General features: G+C 44.0%; 1 protein-coding gene across 3 annotated transcripts in view; it reads left to right on the top strand.

Moving 5' to 3' along the window:
* LOC128660028 (oocyte zinc finger protein XlCOF6) overlaps positions 1-18,668 on the top strand; it is a 227,493-nt gene that overhangs the window by 140,383 nt on the left and 68,442 nt on the right. Inside the window, exon 2 of one of the 3 annotated variants that reach the window (XM_053713629.1) lies at positions 6,042-6,177. The exons of 1 other annotated variant lie outside the window; for it this stretch is intronic. The gene's annotated coding sequence lies outside the window, so the exon portion shown is untranslated. Of the gene's footprint in view, positions 1-2,255; positions 6,178-18,668 lie in introns of those variants that run through there. One more of the 3 variants, XM_053713628.1, reaches the window with a different exon arrangement.

An 18,668-nucleotide genomic window follows, 5' to 3' on the forward strand; every position in this document is an offset into this window, starting at 1 on the left:
TAAAAAATAGTGAGATATCTTGCAGAGGGATGCAGCACTCTTAAAATTGCAAAGCTTCTGAAGCGTGATCATCGAACTATCAAGCGTTTCATTCAAAATAGTCAACAGGGTCGCAAGAAGCGTGTGGAAAAACCAAGGCGCAAAATAACTGCCCATGAACTGAGAAAAGTCAAGCGTGCAGCTGCCAAGATGCCACTTGCCACCAGTTTGGCCATATTTCAGAGCTGCAACATCACTGGAGTGCCCAAAAGCACAAGGTGTGCAATACTCAGAGACATGGCCAAGGTAAGAAAGGCTGAAAGACGACCACCACTGAACAAGACACACAAGCTGAAACGTCAAGACTGGGCCAAGAAATATCTCAAGACTGATTTTTCTAAGGTTTTATGGACTGATGAAATGAGAGTGAGTCTTGATGGGCCAGATGGATGGGCCCGTGGCTGGATTGGTAAAGGGCAGAGAGCTCCAGTCCGACTCAGACGACAGCAAGGTGGAGGTGGAGTACTGGTTTGGGCTGGTATCATCAAAGATGAGCTTGTGGGGCCTTTTCGGGTTGAGGATGGAGTCAAGCTCAACTCCCAGTCCTACTGCCAGTTTCTGGAAGACACCTTCTTCAAGCAGTGGTACAGGAAGAAGTCTGCATCCTTCAAGAAAAACATGATTTTCATGCAGGACAATGCTCCATCACACACATCCAAGTACTCCACAGCGTGGCTGGCAAGAAAGGGTATAAAAGAAGAAAATCTAATGACATGGCCTCCTTGTTCACCTGATCTGGACCCCATTGAGAACCTGTGGTCCATCATCAAATGTGAGATTTACAAGGAGGGAAAACAGTACACCTCTCTGAACAGTGTCTGGGAGGCTGTGGTTGCTGCTGCACGCAATGTTGATGGTGAACAGATCAAAACACTGACAGAATCCATGGATGGCAGGCTTTTGAGTGTCCTTGCAAAGAAAGGTGGCTATATTGGTCACTGATTTGTTTTTGAATGTCATAAATGTATATTTGTGAATGTTGAGATGTTATATTGGTTTCACTGGTAAAAATAAATAATTGAAATGGGTATATATTTGTTTTTTGTTAAGTTGCCTAATAATTATGCACAGTAATAGTCACCTGCACACACAGATATCCCCCTAAAATAGCTATAACTAAAAACAAACTAAAAACTACTTCCAAAACTATTCAGCTTTGATATTAATGAGTTTTTTGGGTTCATTGAGAACATGGTTGTTGTTCAATAATAAAATTAATCCTCAAAAATACAACTTGCCTAATAATTCTGCACTCCCTGTATGCTCTAGCTATTTTTATTGCAGAGTTTATTGTTAGATCCTCTTCTAGCAGTAATTTTTCCTGTACTTCTCTAGAATTTGATCCCATTACAATTCTATCTTTTATCATATCATCACAGTCCTGAAAGGCACAGTCTTTAGCTATGAGATGTAGCTGTGTGACCCATAGATTCTTATTTACCCTGATGTCTTTCATAAAATACTTTTCTCTGTACAGTTATGTTTTTCTTAGGATTACAGTATGCCTCAAATAACACATTGAGAACCTTTTTACCTTCAGCAGATATAGCTCCACTTGCACTCCATGATCTGCAGATATCTCTGCCTTTCTCTCCAATGCAAATGAGAAACTGTGCAGCCTTCTGCTCCTGTGTCCACTTGTCAGCATCAGGGTCAGCAAATAATAATTCCATGAGCTCTCACCATCTTGTCCAGTGCTCACATACATTGCCTTTATCAAGTCCATAGGAGGCACTTGCTGTCTACTTGCAGCCATGATAATCAAACTTAAATAAATCTATTTACTTCTGACACCATGTAAAGATCTCCTGTTATAGAATGCACAGAACTCATGAAGGCACCATTGTTCAACTTCAAGAACTTTTTTATTAACTGAAGATAACACACCCATTTCACTGTTATACCTCATACTTGTCCCTAGTGTTAGAATATATGAACTGCAACAAATATAAACAGCAACAACTGGAACAAACCATTATGATATATTCATTACAGTGCCGACCTTGTCAAATCACATATTTTACCTTTTCTAAATAAGTTACTGCTATTTAAAGGGTTTCTTTGCCATATAAATCTTTGGGACAGTCTGAAAACACTTGGATTGTACAAAGAGGCTCACGCCCTATATAAGCACACAGAAATCAGTGGCCCAAAGGATTTTAACCGTTTTAAAATATTATTAACTTACTTAGAAAAGGTAAAATATATAAAGTGGCAAGGTTGGCACCAGTTTATTTGCCATAAATAGCATTGGACCAGGCTGAGAACATGTCTCTCCTATGATGGGGCTCACATTCTGTATCATTTTATTAAAAAAAAAAAAAAAACATATTGCAATAATCAGATGGCAAACAGGGCATAATTTTTATTGTTTCTAATAAGTAACTAATATTATAAAAGGGTTAAAATCCTTTACGCCACTCATTTATGCGTGAGCCTCTTCATGGGACAGACATTATCAGCCTTGTCCAACGCTCTTTATGGCAAACAAATTGGTGCCAACCTTGCCACTTTATATATTTTACCTTTTCTAAATAAGTCATTGGTATTTAAAAAGGATAAAATCCTTTGGGCCACTCATTTATGTGTGTATATATATAAACAATGCGTGAACCCATCATAGGACAGACATGTTATATCAGCCTAGCCCAGCACTCTTTATTGCAAACAAATTGTTGCCAACCTTGTCACTTCATATATTTTACCTTTTCTGAATAAGTCATTGGTATTTTTAAAGGTTTAAAATTATTTGGGTCACTCATTTCTGTGTAGCTATATACAGGGCTTTAACACCATTTATAGAATAGACGTATTTTAAGCCTGACCCAATGCTTTTTAAGGCAAACAATCTGGTGCCATCTTTGCCAATTCATACATTTTACCTTTTCTGAATAAGTAACAGGTATTTGAAAAGGGTTAAAATCCTTTGGGCCACTAATTTTTGTGTGGATACATACACGGCGTGAAGCCCTTCATAGGATAAGCATGTTTTTAGCCTGGCCCAACCAACGCTCTTTATTGCAAACAAATTGGTGACAACCTTGCCACTTCATATATTTTACCTTTTTATGAATAAGTGGTATTTTAAAAGGGTTAAAATCCTGTGGGCCACTCATTTTTGTGTGGATATATACAGTTTCAAAAATATTTCAACAGCATTCACACAAACAAATCTCATTAGTGCAAATTATGGCAGTGGTTGTTTATATCCATAGCTCATTTAACCCCTGTCCACAATGTTGAAAACAACTTTTTGTTTAGGTTTTAGTTAAGCTCAGTAATGTGAGGGTCCTTTCATTGTTTCAACTGTATATAAGACCATGCATTTACATTGTAAAGAAATGACCACCTCTATAAGCTTATCTTTTACTGTTTTACTAGACCTTTAGACTTTGAAAACCATCAAACAGATTATACTTAGTGCAGATACAATTTCTTATGAAATTCTTAGCTTTGCAGCTGTTTACCTGGAGGTTTCTCTGATACAAGCGACTCTCCTACTCACCGGATCAAACAATGTCGGTCCCACAATCTGCGGGAGGGAGTAGATGTGCTCCGTGTGGCTGGTTAGCTGTGCGGCTGTTCATCTAGATATGGCTCTGGCTCAGGCAACTCTCTCACTTACCGGACCAAGCGGTATCTGTCCCACACTTCACGGGAGGAAGCAAATGCACTTTTTGTGGCTGGTTAATGGCAATGTTAATTACCTGGATGCTTCTCCGTCACACACTATTGCACTAAGGCGCACCAAATTGGAAAGTCTAATTAAAGGCACCACAACCCAAGACAGCACACAGGGTGATATAGGAAATCTTTTTTCAAAAAAGGAAAAAAACTGCATAAAAGAATTACGACTTTGGTGGGAGATTGAATTCCTACAACTATACATTGATGAAAACAAGGTGCCAAGAGGCTTAAGGATGAAAAAATATCCAGCAAATGAAAGGGATGATAAGGAATTCATGGAAGATTGGAATAATACCCTAACCAAGTGCTCCTTAATTCTGATGAATAAATTACTAAATAAGAAGAGGAAAGAAATGGAAGTATTGCTTGCAGATTTGAGCACATTACAAGAGGAATTGGACACACATAAGGAAGACACAAAATATGAAGCTTATGTCAAGCAGTACAATGAGACACTAGAAAAATTAGATAAAGAGATTATGGAAAGGAAAATTAGTAAATACCATCGAGATTGCAAGGATTATGAACTGAATGTAGTTTATAGTTGGAATACCAATAGCAATGGGGCGATTGGAAGAAAAAGAAGGAAAACTAGAAATAAAAGAAGGAATTCTGGAAACAGAAAAGTTACCTTTAATGAAAGCACCTTTAATGACACAGAATTAAAGTTACCTTTAATGACACAGAATTAACAACAGATGTCAATGTGGAAGGCCCTCTAGTGGGCCTGTAACAACATTAAAGGATTACCAACTTGAAGTCTGGAGAATGCTAAAGTGTGTTTTGTTACAATGTTGCAGGGTTGGAGGCGGTGTTTGTGCTTACCTTTATAGGGTCCTGCAGCAGTGTATCCGGCCTCTTTCTGTTCCAGGCTTCGAGGAGAAAGTTTTCTTGTGATACTGAGCCTGGATGATGGAGAGATCTAGAAGGAAGTCGGTGCCTCCTAAACAATTTCCGGAGGTGGTGGAGGTTGCAGCCAGGAAGAAGGGACCTGCAACACAGAGAGAGGAGGATCTGTCAGATGATGCGGTACCCCCCACACCCCAAAACCCCCCACCAAACAGGAGATTTAATAAAGGAAAGGGGCCAAAAAAGGTTGGGGGTGGGGGGCCTGGCCCTGGCCAGCAGGTCCAAGTTAGTGTGGGAAAAGGAGTAGACCCAGGCCCTAGCCAGAGGTGCAGTACACCTGTCCCAGCATTGCCGCAAGTGATTCCTTCCCCCAGGGGTAGGCAGGAAGCCAGTGTGGACCAGGGGGGCAAGGGGGGGGTGAACAGAGGCCCAGGAGCTTTAGCAGGGCCTAGTGGGGAGCAGAGGCAGACGCCTGAAGCAAGGCCTGCTTTGGGTTGGAAGCCTGAACATGTGGGGGGCCTGATTGGGTGCTAGGCCTAGCACCGGAGCCGTTTCCCGCCCTCCCACCGGCTGCCATGGCAGCAGTTCTGGCACTGACCCAATCCTTGGCGGCGGTAGTTGTCCCATCCGGCCAGGAGCAGGCCGGAGCTGTTGTTGTGGCTGCTGGGAGGCCTGGCGGGGAGGCCGCTAACTCCGGATCAATTGAAGAGTGCGCAGCGGGCCCTCCCTCCACAGATGGCGGTTCCCGCAAGACTTCACCCTCACGTTCTTCGAGTGAGGATCGCGGCCGCCATCTTGGGAGGAGGGATCAGAGTGAGGAGCATGGACCACGCAACCGGAGCAGCCCAGGTAACTTTGGGAGGCTCCGGTTCGCAGGGGGGCTCCAATGGCCGCAGGGAGGGTTACTCACCAAGGGTGGCGGTAGACGCACAAGCGGCGAGGGTTGCTGAGGCATCTTGGGGTGCGGCTGTGAATGGAGCTGGTAGGCCCGGAACTAGTGCGCATGTGCAGAGAGAGCTGGCAGTGCATGTGGAGTGGAGGCATGAAAGGCAGGCTGTGGATGATGGAAGGCAGCAGAGGGGTTTAGAATGGGAACATGTGGGGATGACACGTGCTAGGAGTGAAGGCCCAGTGTATGGAAATGCGCATTGTGCTTTGCAGGGTGATACCATGTACAGGCAAAGTGTGGCTCAGGAGGCCAGTATGCATGATAATCAGTGGGTGTGCATGGAAGATATGATCAAAAGGGCTGTGCAAGCAGCGATGCGTGAGGCTGGTGTGATGGCTCCTCCTGGGTTCAGTGAGAACGCCCAGGGGGGTCCCAGTCAGGAGGCTAATATCATAAGGGCAGTGGCAAGCGCACTGGGGATGAGCACAGGGGAGGAACAAGGGGGGGTAGGCCGGGGGCATCAGTTGGGGCCCCTCCTGTGAACCAGACTTCTCCCCAAGTTGTTTTGTCTCCTCAGGTGAGAGCGGTGACGGAGCCCGCTGCGGTGGCGAGATCTTCTAGTGCGCTGGTGGTAGCAGGGCCCAGCAGGGAGCAGCAGAGAGAGGCTGATCCAGTACCTCTGATGACGGCGGACGCAGAGAGACCGGCAGGTGGTGAGTTTCATGTACTAAACACTACACACGCTGACACTGACACTTCATCTAGCGGTTCAGGTTCAGAGAGTGGGGAGGACCTAGGGCTAGTTGGGAAAGGGCAGCGTAGGATGTTTAGATGCATAAAAAAGATGGCAGCAGATCAGGCGAGGAGGAGGTCTGGGGTTTCAGGGCAAACAGAGGGGCAGGCGGGGACGGCAGGCCCCGGGCCCAATATGCCCCTGGAGGCACCAGTTCCGTGCAAAGTTGCGGCGCAGTGAGATACGTACCCTTGCCTGGTGCACTCCCTTTATGGCCACTTTAAAGCGAAGGTTATTAAAAAGATACAGGAAGGGCGTTACGTTAACATATTCGAGCTCTCGCTGGATGCGTTCAGGGCCAAAGAGCGGGCCATGGAGGGGTCGGGCCCTAAGAGGATGCACAGGCCGGAGACCTATGAAGAATGGTTGAAATGCTTCAGGGTCCTGGTGTCCTGCTATGTGGATAGATGGCCCTTTCAAATACCAGGACACAATTGAGGATATCCATGTCAGGTTTAAAGAGGGCACATGGCATGAGTACGACATGGCCTTCCGATGGAAAATGGTTGGTAACCCCCTGCTACACTTTGGGACACAGGACATGCACCTGTGGTCCAAATTGGGCTTGGAAGGGTCCTCTCCCCTCCCCTTCACATCAGGCGCTGGGGCGACCTGGGCAGAGGCAGGGCAGACGGGGCAGAAAGTGCTGGAAATTCCAGGACAAATTGTGTGACAGGGGGAGCAACTGTTCCTTTCGGCACATCTGCAAGTACTGTGGAGGACCCCACCTGGGAGTGGAGTGTGGGAAATGAAAGGAGCAGGGACAGGCCAGACCGGCCCTTAAGCCGGGAGCTGGAGTCAAGGGCCCCAACACCGCTTAAGCTGTCAGCCATGATGCCATGGCTGGCGAACTACCTGGATCAGGAGGTAGCGGAGCTGCTCAGGACCGGGTTGGGGGAGGGATTCAGGATACCGGTGCAGGGCAAGGTTTCGGGGTCGGGGGTTCATAGGAACCTGAAAACAGCCTATGAGTTCCCTCAGGTGGTTAGGGACAAATTGGCAAAGGAGGTTGCATTGGGCCGGGTGTCCAGCCCATTCGCGGATATTCCAATCACGGAACTTGTGGTCTCCACTTTGGGAGTCGTTCCAAAAAAGGAGGCAGGAAAGTTCAGGTTGATACATCACCTGTCATTCCCAAAAGGTTCGTCGGTGAACAACGCCATTGACCCAGAACTTAGCACAGTGCATTATCAATCTTTCGATGAGGCACTGGCTTTAGTACGGGCAATGGGCCCCGGGGCTTTGATGGCGAAGCTGGACATAGAGTCAGCTTTTAGGCTATTGCCATTGCACCCATCCGCCTTTAGGCTCATGGGGATGAAGTTCGAAGGGGCATTTTATGTGGACAGGTGTTTGCCCATGGGGTGTTCACTGTCCTGCTCTCTGTTTGAGTGTTTCAGCTCATTCCTTCACTGGGTGGTTCAGGAGGCGTCGGGGGGTGGGTCAGTGGCTCACTACCTGGACGACTTTCTGCTGGTAGGGAGAGCGTGTTGCACAGAGTGTGCACAGCTCATGGATGTTATGAGGGATATAAGTCGGAGTCCCACTGGCCGCGGACAAGACGGAGGGCCCGTGTACATGGCTAACATTCTTGGGTATAGAGATTGATATGGTCAGGGCTCTATGCAGATTGCCGGATGACAAGGGGCAATGCAGGGGCAAGATAAAGTTACCCGGAGGGAGGTCCAATCCCTCTTAGGTCTGCTGAATTTCGCCAGAAGGGCAATTCCAATGGGCAGGGTCTTTAACAGGCGCCTAGAAGGGCAGCTGAAGGGACCAGCTGGGTTTGACAAGTGGGTCAGAATCTCGGCTGAAGTGAGGGAGGATCTGAGCATGTGGGCTACCTTTCTGTCACACTTTAACAGGGTTTGTCTTTGGAGACACCCGACAGTTTCCAATCAGGTGTTGCACCTGTTCACTGATGCAGCCGGCGGATTCGGGTATGGGGCATACCTGGATGGCGAATGGAGTGCGGGGCCTGACTTTGCTGGAGCTGTTCCCCATAGTCGTAGCAGTGGAAATTTGGGGAAGGCGACTGGCAAATAGATCAGTGGTGTTCTGTTCGGACAATTTGAGTGTGGTGTACGCCATTAACAAACTGTCCGCATCCTCACCAGGGGTGGTGTGCTACTTGAGGCACCTGGTGCTGCGCTGCTTGGAGCTCAACATCACTTTTACGGCCAAACACGTCCCGGGGGTGCATAAAGTGATCGCTGATGCACTCTCTCGATTCAACTGGGGGCAGTTTAGGAAGGCAGTGCCCAGGGCCGCGAAGGAGGGTCTAATATGCCCGTCTTTTCTTTGGCAGCTGTTCCAGGTTGGGAAGGCATCCTCCCCTTAATCAGGTCATCGCTGGCACCAAAGACTTGGGCTACGTACGTGAGTCACTGGAGCAAATGGGAGGCATTCTGCCAACACATGGGAGTGTGGGTAGAGGATGCTTCCAGGGTCCAGGTATTGGAATGGTTGGCACAGCTGAGACTAGGAGGGACTAGTAGAATGGGAGCTGGAGGCAGGTTGGCGGCGCTGGCATTTTTTAACAAGGCATTGGGGTATGTCGACCACTCCAGGTCATTTTTGGTCAGGCAGGTGCTGAAAGGCTGGGGTAGAGTTTCCCCCCGTCCGAAGGATCGGAGGGAGCCTATAATGACAGGTCGATTAAGGCAATTGGCGGGGAATTGCAATCGATTTGTACATCGGAGTATGAAAAGCTCCTATTCAAAGCTGCATTTGCTTTGGCATTTGCTGGAGTGCTGCGGGTTGGAGAGTTAGTTGCCTCATCAAAACATAAGGGAACAGGGGGCATCCTAGCGGAGCATGTGAGTTTCTCAGACGAGGGACTGCTTTTGTTTGTGCCAAGGTCCAGAACGGACCAGGAGGGAAAGGGGGCTTGGCTGCCTCTCGCGAAACATGAATTCGCGGAGTGTTGCCCGGTCCGGTGTGTTGAGGAGTTCGGAAAGGTAAGAACGCATAGCAATAGGCAGTTTCTAGTGCATAAGGATGGCAGCGTGTTGTCATTGTTCCAGTTCCGCAGGGTACTCGCTAAAACAGCGGAAAAGGCGGGGCTAGATCCAAAAAAGATAGCGCCCCACTCCTTTAGAATTGGGGCAGCTACCAGTGCAGCGGCGGCTGGTACTTCATCAGCGGAGATTAAACGGATGGGTAGATGGAAGTCAACCCGGTACAAAGGGTACATTAGACCCACTTAACAAGGATGCGCGTAGGGCAAGTAACCTTGGGGGGTCGGGTGCCAGGGTAGCGCTAGAGTGGGTTTAGGGGTCAGTGGTGATATTGATAGCTGGGGACAAGGGCATGACAGGTAATGTGGTTTGCTCTGTTTTGCCAGGTGTGCGAGGTGGAAATTCCCCTCCTGTTCGATTATGGATTGTAGGACATTCGTACATCCATTGGGCGTCGATCAGGGCGCTGCGTTCAGTGGAAGGGCAGCAACTTGGATTCGCAACCTCCAGGGCGAACTTCCGATGGTTAGGGCGCAGGGGCCTTACGTGGGCAGATTTGCCAGTATTATTGCAGGAGGCGCACAGGAGGTGGGGGCAGCCTAACGTGATAGTGCTGCACCTCGGGGGAAATGACTTGGGGTCAGTCCCTGAGTTGGATTTAATTAAAAGGATGGTAGCAGACTTAAAGTGGGTTCACACATGGCTTAAAAATGTTAAGTTGGGTTGGTCCAATGTGGTCGCATGGCTGCATTGGAGGTATATTGTGACCCAGAAGGCTGCTTACAATGTAAGGAAAAAGGTTAATCGGGAGATGGGAAGGACGGTCACAGCCTTGGGTGGCTTTGTGGTCAGACATGAGGTCATAACGGCCGACAGGAAGGATTTGTTTCGCCCTGATGGTGTCCACCTGACGGATGTTGGGTTGGCTATCTTCCTAAAAGACATCAGGAGTGCCCTATTGTTAGTTATATAAAAATAAAAAAAAAGTGGTAATTCATTTTCTGTTAGTTATTAGGGGTTTTGGTATAAGATGTGCCTGTTGGCTTGTTGGTTGGCGGCAAGAGGATGCCTGTCTCTTGTGGTGGGTGGTCAAGGTCCTGGGGAGCGGGCACAGAAGGAGAAGAGTGACGGTCTAAAAAAGGGGAGGGGTTACGCCCGCCTAGGCGCTGGCTTAGGGGGTCCCCTCCCTTGCGAATGCAGGCTGAAAATCTCTAAATATCACAGCTCTCTTTTGAACAGCCGGGTGTCACGCTGCAAACACCGAAAGGGGCCTTGACCAGCTGCTGGTAGGGGTTAGGTTAGGGTTAGATGACGCCAACGTATTGTTGTAACAAACTTTTTGCCAAGTTTGGAAAGTTAATTTATTTGAGTGCCTGCAATGGTAATAAATATCATCACAGGCACGAGTTAATCGTTTATGTTAATAAACGTGACCATGACTGGTCTTTGTTTTTCTCCCAACCATGTGTCTGGTCTGTTTATTTTATAGATATAAGGTTATACGGCAAGTCGTAAGACAAAATAGGGGGTTGAGACCTTAAGAGAATCAGAGGTGGAATCTACAGAAAGTAGTATAAACAAAGAAAAGAACAAGGTGCAAGATCTAAAGATCATCCCACCAGAAGACCTTTATTGGAGCTAGTGACAAGAGGAAGCACATCTGACTCAGGAGACAAGAAAAAATCAACAGAACAAAATCTTAAAGATGAAGTACCAAGATACCCCAGCAGGGCTAATAAGGGATCAAAAAACGGAAAAAGTCAGAGGGGCAGAATGTGATAAATTTATCAGGAAAAGTTCTTACAGAAGAACAATATAGGGTTCTATCCAAAGGACCCAGTTATGCTCCCTCTAATGACTTTGACTTATTTGACACATTGCTGGACTTGAATAAATTCATAAGAAAAGTCACGTTGAGAAAACATTTTTTTGATAAGAGTGATAACAGTGATAATAGTATAAATATTGAGCCCCTTTATAGCACAGACATGTTCTTAGCCTGGCCCAACGCTTTTTATGACAAACAAACTGGTGCCGACCTTGTCAAATCACATATTTTACCTTTTCTAAATAAGTTACTGCTATTTAAAGGGTTTCTTTGCCATATAAATCTTTGGGACAGTCTGAAAACACTTGGATTGTACAAAGAGGCTCACGCCCTATATAACCACACAGAAATCAGTGGCCCAAAAGATTTTAACTGTTTTAAAATACTATTTACTTACTTAGAAAAGGTAAAATATATAAAGTGGCAAGGTTGGCACCAGTTTATTTGCCATAAATAGCGTTGGGCCAGGCTGAGAACATGTCTCTCCTATGATGGGGCTCACATTCTGTATATATACACACAGAAATGAGTGACCAAAAGTATTTTACCCCTTCAAAATACTAGTTACTTATTCAGAAAAGGTAAATGTATGATATGACCACGTTGGCACAAGTTTGTTTTCTACAAAAAGCTTTGGATAGATACAGATATCCAACAGCGCTGATAATGACCTATAGCTCCTTAACAGAATGGGCCCCTAGCTGCCCACAAAGTATGATATGAACAAGATAATTATCTGAAGGAGCGCCACAGTATAGGCAAGGTCTACTCTTTAGATAGATATTAAAATATGTTAGAAAGTTAAAAACAGTGGTATTTTAATATCACAGATTAAAATAAATCAACAGATTTGACAAAATGTTATAAAACATCAATTAAACTACAATCTACTGCATGTATCCATGACTATAGATATAAAAACATGTTATACATTAAAAAATTAAAAAATGTGTATAAGGTCAATAATCGACAGAGCTGATACAATGTGCAATGAACAATAAGTGCTTCGAATGAAATAGATCTAGATGACAATATTAATATATGCAAAAATATGTGGAAAAAAAATTAAAACATAAACAAAAATTATGATTGTAATAAGTCCAGACCCAAAGTACATAAAATCTATAGGTGTACACACCCTCCTATGGCTTGAAGTGTCCAAAGTGCAAGTGCAGGAATGCAGTGAATTGTTCTCCAAATTGTGTAGGAGGATGCAAAAACTCGATCGGCAAAAAATGAAAAGTGTTTATGTGTACAGTCAAATCCAAAAAAATCAAGAAAATCCAAAAAAATAAAAAAACAAAAAACAAATAGTGTATAAAATCCAATGTGATAAACGAATATTGTGTCACCAAAAGACTTCCAAATATGTTAAGTAGTAATCAAGCAAAAATATGATAACAAAACTTAATGTGACCAAAAAATAATCCAAGTATAAAGGTTAGAAAAAATAGTAGTGTAAATCTTCAAATCCTGTAATTACTACTACTATTTTTTCTAACCTTTATACTTGGATTATTTTTTGGTCACATTAAGTTTTGTTATCATATTTTTGCTTGATTACTACTTAACATATTTGGAAGTTTTTTGGTGGCACAATATTCGTTTATCACATTGGATTTTATACACTATTTGTTTTTTGTTTTTTTATTTTTTTGGATTTTCTTGATTTTTTTGGATTTGACTGTACACATAAACACTTTTCATTTTTTGACGATCGAGTTTTTGCATCCTCCTACACAATTTGGAGAACAATTCTCTGCATTCCTGCACTTGCACTTTGGACACTTCAAGCCATAGGAGGCTGTGTACACCTATAGATTTTATGTACTTTGGGTCTGGACTTATTACAATCATAATTTTTGTTTTTGTTTTAATTAATTTTTTTGTCTTCATATTTTTCTTCACATATTTTTGCATATATTAATATTGTCATCTAGATCTATTTCATTCGAAGCACTTATTGTTCATTGCACATTGTATCAGCTCTGTCGATTATTGACCTTATACACATTTTTTAATTTTTTAATGTATAACATGTTTTTATATCTATAGTCATGGATCCATGCAGTAGATTGTAGTTTAATTGATGTTTTATAACATATTGTCGAATCTGTTGATTTATTTTAATCTGTGATATTAAAATACCACTGTATTTAACTTTCTAACATATTTTAATATCTATCTAAATAGTAGACCTTGCCTATACTGTGGCGCTCCTTCAGATAATTATCTTGTTCGTATTCTACAAAAAGCTTTGGGCCAGGCTGAAAACATGTTTATCCTATGAAGCGGCTCCTTGTATATGAAGGGGCTCAATCCTTGTATATATCCACACAGTAATGAGGGCCCAAATGATTTTAACACTTTTAAAATATCTGATTCCTTTTTAGAAAAAGGTAAACTATATGAGGTGACAAGGTTGTCACCAGTTTTTTTGCTTCAAAAAGTGTTGGGCCAGGGTGAGAACATGTTTATTCTATGGAGAGGTTCACGCCCTGTATATATCCACAAAAAAGTGAGTGGTCCAAAGGATTTTAACCCTTTTAAAATACTGGTTACTTATTCAGAAATTTAAAAATATATGAGATGGCAACGTTGGCACCAGTTTGTTTGCTACAAAAAGCGTTGGGCCAGGCTAAGAACAGGTTTATCCTATGAAGGGGCTCACTCCAGGTATATATCCACACAGTAAAGAGTGGCCCAAAGGATTTTATGCCATTTGAAATACCAGTTATTTATTTAGAAAAGGTCAAATGAAGTGGCAAGGTTGGCAATAGTTTTTTTTTTTGCCATAGAAACCATTGGGCCAGGCTAAAAACATGTTTATCCTATGTAGGGCTTCATGCCGTGTATGTATCCACACAGAAATTAATGGCCCAAATTATTTTAATCCTTTTAAAATACCAGTTACTTATTCACAAAAGGTAAAATATATGAAGTGTATATCAATAAGCTAGGTATAGAACTACTTTATTCATCAAATTATGGTTCCATCTATAACCCATACACTCATATTCCTTAGGGGAGTGCAGGGGGTGCCCTAGTGGTTGGTATACAGTGTAATCCCAAAGAAAAATAAAAAATAAAACCACTATTTGGCACACACTTAAACACATAGGTAGATCCGCAAAGGGAGCCAAAAAAATAAAACAACTTTTACTGTCAAATATTAAAATACAAATATTGGAGCATCTGGATTAAACACACTACAATTGTTTATTTCAAAATAAGACAATAATCGTTGTGGCTCTAAGTTTGCAAAATTAAGCAGATTCCAACACTGTCAGAGGCCCATTGTAAGATGTCCACCGAGATAGAAAAAGATCCCAAATAAACTACTGACTATGATTTGGTGCTACCCACATAGGTGGGTGAAGGGTGGGGCTTATCAGACTATCCCTTGGTAGGCAGCTGCTTACAATTATTGTGCAAAAGGTACGGCTTGCAGTGACTAAGGAATGGCCAGAATGACCTGTATATCAATCACAGAGAGCACACAAATAAAGTATAACCATGTCCAGGTTACTCACAGACAGGCGAATACCTAACGCTCGTTTCTCCTGGGCTTTTTTAAAGCCTCAACGATTTGACAGTAAAAGTTACGTTTTATTTATTTTTTTGCTCCCTTTCTGCAGATCTACCTATGTGTTTAAGTGTGTGCCAAATAGGGGTTTTCTTTTTTGGGGGATTACAAAATATATGAAGTGACAAGGTTGTCACCAATTTGTTTGCCATAAAGAGCGTTGGGCCAGGCTGCTAACATCTGTTGTATGATGGAGTTCACGCCCTGTATATATCCACATATAAATGAGTGGCCCACAGGATTTTAACCCATTTAAAATATCAGTTACTCAAAATTATGCCATGTTTGCCATCTGTTTATTGCAATATAAGTTTTTTTTTTATATAAAATGTAAGTTTGTTTAGGTTTTTGGAAAGTGTATTATTTTATTTAAAACAAAAATAACTGTAGATATCTTTATTTTACAAATTGCAGAATAAGAAGCTGACTGATTAAGAAGACAACTTCAGCCTTGTACATTTTGCAGCTTTCTTGTACTTTTTTTTTTTTTTAAATAATAATTTTTATTCAGGTATTCAAAGTCACATACAGCTTATGCATTATATGTTGAAGGCATAACATTATAAAATCATAACATGGAGACATAAACTTTGTTTCTAGAGATGTAACAGTATCTCTACGTTAACTATTACCTCGTTTTTACAGAGGCCGTTGTTCAGGAACTCTTCAAACTTTACCAAAACTTATGATTTATCTTAGTAACAATATGATTGAGACGGCCGTTAAGTTAGCGGGTCTAACCGCTAGGGTATATTGATAGTCGAGCACCATAGACTTCATTAAGTCACAGGAAACGGAGGTTTCCATGACTTACTAGGGGATACGCGGGGGTCAGAAGAGCCCGTACATATTCATCCGGGGGCTCTCCCTCGACCCACGTCCGGTTCTCTTTAAAGGTGGGGTCCAAGGGGGTTCCTTAGGGGTATAGTCGGATTCTGTGTATAACAGGGGGATGGGAGAGAGGCAAAGTAGTCCACTGAGCTTTCCCTGATTTGCTAAAAGCTGGCTATTTTACTTGGATGTACGGGTCCAGTATGAGTCCCATGGTTCCCATGTCAGGCAAAAATCGGTCAGTTGTCTGCGTTCCTTAGATACATAGTTTTCCATATTCTGGATATGGTTCACACAGTCAATTACCCCATGCCATCTGGGGGGTTGGGTTTTTTCCAATTCCTGGCCACAAGCAACTTGGTGGAAGTAAGGATGCCTATAAGCAAATTCGATTTGAATCTGGGGAGAGAATCTACTCCTAAATGTAATATTGCTAGTGCTGGAGAGAGTTTGTCTACCAGGCCCAGATCCCTGCACAAAGTCTCCACTCTGTCCCATAGGCTATCGAGTTTCGGGCAGGCACACCAAACGTGGAGTGGGGTGCCCTTTTCTCCGCAGTCCCTCCAGCACATGGGGGAGTGGTCAGGGTACAGTTTTTGGAGCTTAGTGGATACCACATGCTACCTCATGATGATTTTAAAATATAGCTTGTAGAGAGTGACACAGTGGGTAGCTTTTTTCGTGTGGCTAATTGCTTCTTCCCTAGCTTCAAGGGGGTGGACCAGCTGTAGGTCACTTTCCCAGGCCTCCATATGGATTGTTTTAGATGGGATATTATCCTCAATTAAATATTTATAGTGCGCTGAGAGAGGTTTATAAAGTTGGAGGTTTGCTTTCCAGCGTGATTCCCACGGGGAAAGATTGCGGAGTTGATCTTCTAGGAAGCCCCAGGATCTCATTAGAGATCGTATTCGTAGTAGGTCAAAGTGAAACTTTGGGGTCAGTGAGGGTGAAGCTAGCATAGCGGAGTGTGTTATTAATTGTTTGTTTTCATAGAAATCTTGTAGGGTACCAATATCCGTGGCCGGCCACGAACTGGTGTGGGCATTGGGTAGCCCATGAAGGAGCCCTTGTATGTACGAGTGAACTGGAGAGGGGTGAGGGGCAATAAGCCTGCTATGCTTTAGTTTCAGCCATCTCTCCTGGCACCCCTTAACTATGCTATTGGAGATGGAGATTTTTGACTGCCAGTGTGGATCCACAAACGCCGGGAGCGAAGCCTGCCCTAACTCTTTCCACCTAGTCGCAGGGAGATCCTTACCCCATGCTGAAGCATGGGTGATCATTGCGGCTTCATGGTATTTCCTAACGTTTGGGAGGCCTATGCCACCTCTTTCAACAGGGGCCTGAAGAATGTGGGCCGCCACCCGGGGTCTCTTATTGTGCCAGGTGTAGGCATTGAAGAGGGTCTGTAGCTTTTGAATTAGGGGCATAGGGATTGAGATTGGGATACACCTGAAAAGATAAGTAAGCTTGGGCAGTACCATCATTTTGAGGGCTGCTACTCTACCCAGCCAAGAGATCTTACCGAATCTCTTGGAGTTAAGATCTAATGTAATCTCTTTCAGTAGGTTCTCGTAATTTTCATTAACGGTTATAGTTTTGGAATGGGAAAGGAACACTCCCAGGTGCCTCACACCTCTAGTGGACCATTTGAAGGAATAAGAAAGTTGGATTTTGTTTTTGTCCTCGGCAGGAATGTTTATAGAGTATACTTCAGTTTTACTGACGTTGATTTTATAGTACGAAAGCTCACCGAATCGCTTTAGTAACCTGAACACCGGGGGAAGGGAGTCTAAGGGGTATGTAAGGAAGACCGTAAGGTCGTCCGCGAACAGGGCTAATTTCTGGACAGTGTCATGGATTTGGAGTCCCTGAATAGTAGGGTATCTCCTAATGGCTGCCCAAGGGGTTCCATTGCTAAAACAAACAAGAGGGGGGATAAAGGGCACCCCTGCCGAGTCCCGTTGGTTATCTGTATTGTGGGGGAGCAAAATCCTAGGCCCCTTACCACGGCGGTGGGAGAGGAGTATAGAGCCTTCACGGCCCTGACATAGGTGTCTGGTATACCGAAGGTTGTAAGAGTCTGGAATAGATATTCCCACCTCACCCTGTCAAACACCTTCTCGGCATCTAACGACAGGGTGAGCATGGGGAGACCCAGGTCGGCTGCCTCTGTAAAGATATTTAAGAGGCGGCGGGTGTTGTCTGAGCCTTGTCTATTGAGAACAAATCCCACCTGGTCGAGATGGACAAGGGCCTGTAGATGTTTACTCAACCTATTGGCTAGGATTTTGGCGTAGATTTTTGCGTCCACATTGATAAGGGAGATAGGCCTATAACTTGGGCACAGAGTAGGATCCTTGCCTTCTTTGTGTATTGTAGTAATATTGGCTTCAAGGAATTCCGGTAGGAATCTGCCTGTTTGTGCCACGCTCACGAAAAATCGGAGCAAAATTGGAGAGAGCGCAGAGCTCAGGACCCGGTAGAAGGTGGTCGTGAACCCGTCTGGGCCTGGGGCTTTGTGGGGAGATAGACCAGCTATGGCAACCTTTACTTCCTCTATTGTGAACTGTGTCGTCAGTGAGGTTTTAGCTTCCTCTGTTAGTGTAGGTAGATCTAGACTCTCTAGGAACTCACGGATGTCTCCCGTGCTGGCTTTACCTGTTGCTTCTGAGGTTGAAATATTATATAGGGAGGAATAATATTTTTCAAAGGCTACTCCTATTTCTTTAGGTGAGTAGACTGGGCCCTTTTGTGTGTTGATGGAAACTATCCTACTCTGTTGCGTGCGTTTCCGTAGTTTATTTGCTAGCAATCTATCTGCTCTGTTGCCTTTATAGTAATATAGCTGCTTGAGCTTGTGTAGGTTGTTTTGTACTTTCAGTGTTTCTCTTTTAGCAATTTCCTCTCTAATTAGTCCTATCTGTTGGGCTATGTGGGTTTCAGGGCATATCTTATTAGCGGTCTCTATTTTTCGGAGATCTCTGTATAGTTTGGCTAGTGGGTGGCCACTGGATTTGCGGAGGTGGGCCGATTTTTTGATAAAATACCCCCTAAGGTTGGCTTTGAGGGCTGCCCATATCATGTTAAAATCTGTGGCATCATTGTCATTGTGCGTCAGAAAGTCAGCTATTGTTCTAATGAGTTCTGGGAGTTCTCCCTCAGCTAAAAGCTGTTCGGGGAGTCTCCAAGGGGGCTTACTG

This window comes from Bombina bombina, chromosome 5, assembly GCF_027579735.1.
Source record: "Bombina bombina isolate aBomBom1 chromosome 5, aBomBom1.pri, whole genome shotgun sequence".
NCBI classification, from domain to species: Eukaryota; Metazoa; Chordata; class Amphibia; order Anura; family Bombinatoridae; genus Bombina; species Bombina bombina.